The sequence below is a fragment of the Theropithecus gelada genome, chromosome 4 (assembly GCF_003255815.1).
Source record: "Theropithecus gelada isolate Dixy chromosome 4, Tgel_1.0, whole genome shotgun sequence".
Classification (NCBI taxonomy): Eukaryota; Metazoa; Chordata; class Mammalia; order Primates; family Cercopithecidae; genus Theropithecus; species Theropithecus gelada.
In genome coordinates this window covers 32,603,168-32,609,906 of record NC_037671.1, presented here as the reverse complement: position 1 = coordinate 32,609,906, position 6,739 = coordinate 32,603,168, and positions in this window count along the sequence as shown.

Below are 6,739 nucleotides of genomic sequence, written 5' to 3'. Positions count from 1 at the left end.
GTTGTAGTAATCCTAGCGCTGGCTCCAATCCAAACTCATGGATGTATAAAGCAGAGTCTAATTTAGATTCATATGTGGTTGGAAAATTGTACCCATCAGGCTAGGATTATTGTTCCTGAAGAGAAAAATATGGTTGTGTGCTGCAGTGTGCATCCCATCCCAGAGGGAGGGATGAGGATGTAAAGTGTGAAAAGATACAGAAAGTAAGGAGGTGGGAGAGTGGGGGTCCCTCTGCATGTGGAGCTCACCTGATGCAAGTAGGTCTCAGAATCTTCAGGCATGTCATAGGTAAAGGCAGTGTTCACCTGCTCCGTGTCCATGGCTCAGCTGAATAGGTTGGTAGTCAAAGAATTTGTCTTTAAAAATATTTTGGGGTCATTCTCCAGCAAGTGCAGAAGTATAAAAAAATTTAGTCACCTGAGGTGCATTCCTTGGCTTCCTGGCCAGTTTTCCCAAGGCCTCCACTGCCAGCATGCACCCTGGGTGCCCTCCACACTCTCCGAGTGTCCAAATGTGTGTGAGGAGGTTAAGGGCAGGAAGAACTATTGGATCATGGATAGAGGTGCCTTTTCCCACCTCTGGAGGTGGCGAGGTGTGGATTCATAAGCTGGCATTGAAGAGATCACTGCCATTTGTGAACGTTTGTTTGGTCACCAACAGTCATGGCTGAACCCTGAGAAGGAAGAGAAACTTGTCTAAAAAAAGTAATTGTCCTGAGAAGAAATCTGTAGAAATACCTGCAGGTCGATCACTAAGGTCATCTCAGAGTGTGACATGGGGTCTGGCCCGACTCACGGACCTTCTCCAATATGGAAGTAGCAACTCCATGCCAGCCAGGACCTGAGAACCTCTCCAGGTGCTCAGGGGCCAGCAATTATGCAGCCTGCCATCTGTGCCTGGCACTTCCTTCATATGTCTGGCTGTCCTTGGAAGGCTGAAGTTCAAGGAGTCGGGGCAAGGAGGTGGTGACCAGGCAAAGCTTGAGTTGCAAGAAGACATGGATATGAGGCCATCCTGGTCATTGTTGCCTGATCAAGGTCTTTGTTCCTTGTGGTGGCAGAATTCACCGCGTGTTAATTTTTCCTACTGTAATGAACGTGAACTTGGGGTTGACGCACTGATACAATAAGGTTTGCTCTGCTGCAGTAGTGTTGCCTCCGTGTAAGAGAAACAAAGGCTTCAATATAACATCTGCCTGTTTATCTTAGAGCCAAAGGGCTAACAAAGCATCTGTGGGAACACAGCGGCACACACCCCAGTCAGGACCCCACAAGGACTGAACCAAATGTGGGGTCATTAGCTTTTCCTGGCCTCAGATAGGAGTCTCACTCTGCCTCAGCCATAACTCCTATACCATGTGCATGTGGCAGGTGTCTGTGTGCCCAGCAAGGACACAGTTCAGAGAGCTTTCTTTATTACCTAGGGTGTGTGGTTGGAAAAAAAAAAAGTTGCCTACGTCCATGAGGCTCTGGAGGGAAGCATAGAACCTACTACTAAATTCTTCTGGGCTGACCCATTTCAGGCCATGGTTTCCTCTGTATCAAAGTTGCTCTCTCACTGATCTACTGACAGTTAGCCCTTAACACAAGAGTGTGTGGAGCGGTAAAATCCACGTCGACTTGAGAAGGCCCCAGACATGTAATGATGTCTGGTGGCTTTGGCTGGGCTGCCCCATGGCTGTTCTCCTTCCTGGGCATTCCCCCCTCCCATCTCACTGGAGCTGTGTCGGGTTCACCTGTCCTCTCTTCTCACTCCCGTTCTTCAGAGTGGGGTGCCATGGTGTGCTCCTCTCTCCCCAACACAGCACTGGTGTCCCCTTTGGAGCCTAGTTTCTCTTTTCATCTCCAGGCCTGCTGGGGACGCCATAATCCTAGGAAGTTGGCTGCTGGGCATCCACTATGGTCTCCAGCCCTGGACCACAGGTGCTGTCATATTTTGGGTGGAAAGGAATTTGATTCTTTTCTGGAAAGTAAAGGAAAATAGATGAGGGCAATTAGGTTGCTCTCATGGGAACTTGAAAGACTCTTCCTCTTCCCCCTACTTTAACAAGATAAACGGAGAAAAGGAGCTCCCATTAAGGGAAAACATTGACTCTATCCCTGTTGACTCTATCCTTGAAATGGAATTTAGATTCAATTTCAAATTGAAATCATTTTCAGAGGTAGAGTCAAATTCAAATATTGACTCTATCCCTGAAATTAAATCACAAACAAATAAGAAATTTATGATATCTAAACTAGGCCATTTAAGTAAACTACTCCAGAATTTAAAGCTCAGCAATGACAAGATACCAGGAAACAGTGACAATTCTCCCACTCCACAGGTGAGTCCAGTGAGACTGGTCAGGGCTTGCTGCCTGCTGCTTGGTGCTGTCCTGGTACTTTAGAAGCGTCTGTGATTCTGTGAACCTCACCTATAGTTGCCCAACAGCTTCCTTTTGCTTATGTGAGCCCGACTCTGCTTTTATGGCTTGTACCCAAGTAATTCAAGTTATTAATTTATGACTTATACAGTCCCATGTGGAGAAAGGGAAGGAGAGTTGGTACTTTTCAATGTTACTACCTGCTAAGCATTTGTATGTGAAATGTTGCTTTTTAAAGCCATACTTTTGGATTAAAGCAAACACTCATATATTTAAGTAAATTCTGTGAAGAATGCGAACATTGTAGGTGAGTGCATTATTCTCAGCTTCCATCTCCTCACAGAGCCATCGTCCACTCTATTCCATCCCGTCCCCTGCACTGGGAGGCAACCATGACAGAGGACACCGCCTGTGCTCCTTTGGCATCTGGCTTCTGCTTGGGTTTGGATGATAACAGACACCTCCAGGGGGTGGGGGTGTGGGAGGAGAAGTAACTCAGGGTTTTCATTCCCTCACTCCCTCTGGGCAGCTCTGTGGTTCTGTAATCACTTCAGGCCTCTACCTACAGCCCCAGGGATGCGGGACTATCCCTACTGAAAGCTGCAGGTTTGCCTGAGTTCTGGAAATTGCTCCCTTCCTTGCTCTTTCAAGCTCAGAGTTGCAGTTTCCTGCTACAGATGATCCCAGGGAGCTTCAGCGCCCCCTTGTGGCTTTCTTAGCCCTGCCAGCACCTCTGTAATATGTGTCTTCCTTCTGCCTCATCTCTTTCCTGCCAGACCCCGACCACGGGGTGTTCCCACAAAAGAAGTGACAAGAATTTATTTATGGAATAACACATCTATTCACAATGTTAATTCAGTTTGTTTCGGTAGAGACTGGATCTTGCTATGTTGCCCAGGCTGGTCTTCAACTACTGGCCTCAAGCAATCCCCTTGCCTCAGCCTTCCAAAGTACTAGGACTATAGGTGTGAGCGAGTGTGCCCAGGCCTTAATTCAAAATTTTGACTTACTACAATGAAAGGGAAGCAATAGAAGCATTTTGGAAATGGAGCAGGAAAGAAGGCAAAGGTGGGAAAGATCAATCTGTGTCATCTGAGAAGCCCCACGTGCAGAGGCTGTCCCGGGTCTTTAGGGGACAGCAACAACAAAGCACACAGGATGCTAGTGTCAGGGACAGAGCATGGCCACGGCGGGATGATAGTGGCTCTCTTACGAAATAATGCTCATATACATCCCTTATGAGAAGGATCAGATCAACATATAAAAACATGCCAAATAAAGTGAAACTCAAGGCAGGAGTCGGACTAGCCATTCTCAGCCCTTGACCTCCATGGACTTGGAGAAAGGCTCAGCCTGGAGACGTGTGAGGCCTCCGACCTGGAGCAGCACCCGCCCCTAAAGACCAGGCACAAATCCCAGCACATGGAGGGATCCAGACAAATACACAAGAAATGACCACAGTAGGAGCTTTACTGAGCACAGAGCAAGGCTGCACACCACTCAGCACCTGCCCTCCACCTGCCCTTCTCTCCCCAGCACAGCATATCCTCAGAATCCAAAAAGAGATCCTAACCTCCATGTTTTATTAATGGCTTATAATGTTTTATGGCATCTTCCATCAATGATATGCAGAAGATAGCTGTAGAACAACACATCTATTTAGGGTGAGTGAGTCACAGTGGAAATCTGGGAGGGAGACCCTGTAACCCTTTCATTCCAAGAAAAGAAATGATGGTCCTGGGAGAGATCCCAGGTCTGGATATTGGAATTATGTGGAAGGGGTTCTGAGGCATCAGGGGAACAGGCCTTACTCCAGCCATCCTCCCTGTGCTATGCTTGGGAGGAGACAGAGCTCATCAGCTGTGCAGCTAGGGGAAGAGAAGTCAGGGTGTACACAGAGACAAAGGGAACTGAGAACAATCTGTTTCTTGCTGGTCTGTACAAGGCAGCTCTCAAACTGTGGAGAACATGTTAATGACCAGATTCAGCTCAGCCACTCTCAGCCTTGACACCCTGAGCACTAGGGCAGCCCATCACCATTCCCTACCTTCAAATCCAAAGATCCCCTATAGCCCAAAGCTGCTCCCTGCCCTCAACTGCTGTTGGCATCAGGTCTGAGAGATCATATTTCAGCAAGATGTGAGAACCACATCAGTGTCCAGGATCCTGTCACCACCTCAAGAATGACAATAAAAAGACCCAGCAGAGCCTGCAGAAGGAGACTGTATTTGAGGTAGGACCATGGGATAGGTGAGGAACAGGACTGTTGTGCTGCCCCTTCCATGCTGCTTTTTATAGTATAGACCCCTCCTGAAGTTCTTTTGAGGACAGAAGACCCTGTTAGGTGTCATGGTGCAGAGGGGGCCTTGAGGGCGTTGAATACCTGGTTAACATTGCTACTTAGCTGAGATTAGGAAGGTAAACCCAAACGCAGGAGAAGAGGAAAAGCCAGCATGGGACCCTGCAGTCACCCTCCTGGACATCTGTTTGCAGGGAGGGTCTTTCCTGCAGGGTTGGGGCACCCAGCATTGAGGTCCTATGTGTATGGCTACCCTGCTGTTCTTATCTGTGAATGGGGCCAGACCCATTTCTTCCTCCAATGAAACAACCAGGGGAATCCATCGACAAAACACCTGCTAGCTTCACATTAATCCTGTATTAGTTTGATTTAATATTTCATATCTTATAAGAAATGAAATGGAAGGATGATCTCTTTGGTAAAAGTAATTACGATTCCTGGGGCCCTGGATCCCTTATCTCACTCTTTAAAATTCTCATGGAGGATCAGAGGAGTCCAGAGTCCAGAAACAGTCATGAGGTCTGAAGCTCCCTGGTGTAAAGGACCCTCCCCTGCACCCTGGGGCTCAGAGCAAACAGCACAGCTGACTCCCAGAGTCTCCAGCCTCCATCCTCTAATGTCAGCCTGAACGTTCCCAGTCTTCCTGGCTGCCAAGCTTCTGGTTCCCAGCAGCCTCCTCTCTCACCCTTCACCTCTTCTGATCAAGGTCGTTGGCCACTTGACAGGCAGTGCCCTCCTTGTCAGTCTGCCTGTTTGCCTGGTTCCCTCTCAGGGTTTGTGGCTTGACTGGGTTCACTATCTCCAGCCCCACCAGGAACAGGAAGAAGTGACTGGGCAAATCCCCCAATAGCAGTGGGATCCCTACACATGAGATGGGGCAAAACCATCATTCTAGTGCCTCCCATACCTGAGAACTTCTTGCACATCACAGTTCCAAGGACTAGAACAGGAAGTAGCTCTAAGTCAGAAATGGTTTCCATGATGGTTAGGATGAGCTGGGAAGAGGGCTCTGAGAAGGGAATGAGAGGGGTCTCCACCTGCAGGTCAAAACTCTGACCCTGTCATAGGGTCCAGAACAGCTCCTGCTTGCCAGTTCTGTGAAGGGGTTTCCATCTTATACCCATTTTTACTCATCTCAGTATAAGAGGCCTGAACAGCCCCTCATGCAGCACACAGCACAGCGATTCCTGCTCCTCCCCAGAAGCCACCAGCACAGCCACCCACTTCTAGAAGGTCCCATTCCCCTGAGGCCCGGGGTCCCCATGCTATACGTCTTGGGTGTGGTCTGCCCTCCCACAGTCAAATCAGCGTGATCTTTCCTGGGTAGAATCCCTAGGCCTGGCACCTCAAGGTGACCTTCCCATTAGGTCCTGAGTGATGGGTCACAAGTGCTGATGGCTGCTCTGAGGAGAGTCTCAGAGGTGGAAAACATTTAATGAGAATCCCAGCTCTCAGCCTCCTTGCCAGAGGTCCAGCAGAAATTTTCAAAGTTAAAAGTAGATTCAGGATAAACAGTTTACCTAATCTCTAGTGCTCTCTCTCTCTACACATGTGTCTCATTGTCTGTGAAGCTACTATTATGCTTCTAACGTTGGTGATATTCTTTTTCAGTTTTAAAATGTCTATGATTTTTTTTCTAATTTGCACTCAGGTTTTGCAACCTTTTAATACTGTTACATTGTGATGTTAGAAAATAGCAGTCGTTTGTGGTACTTTCACGCACTGTGTCTCTGCTGATTCAGTTTCCTGGTATTTTATCTTCTGGTTGTGTTAAAGGTAATCTCTAATTGTTGGGCACAGAAGACTAGGGAAGAGACAGATCCCTTGGTGAAGTACACCACTACTGACAAACACATCACTGTTGACAAGGGGAACTGCTGTCCTTTCCTAGTTACCTCCCTGCACTCCTCCTCCCTGTCCCTTCTACCCACCCACCCTCAGGACAGCCTTAGGAGCCTGGGCAGAATCCCCAGATCCACAATAGAAATGCTGAGGAGGAGGAGGAAGCGGCATGATAAGGGCCTCCTTCCCTCTTATAGGGACCCCTCCAGGTAACATAATTCCAGCTTCAGGAGGTC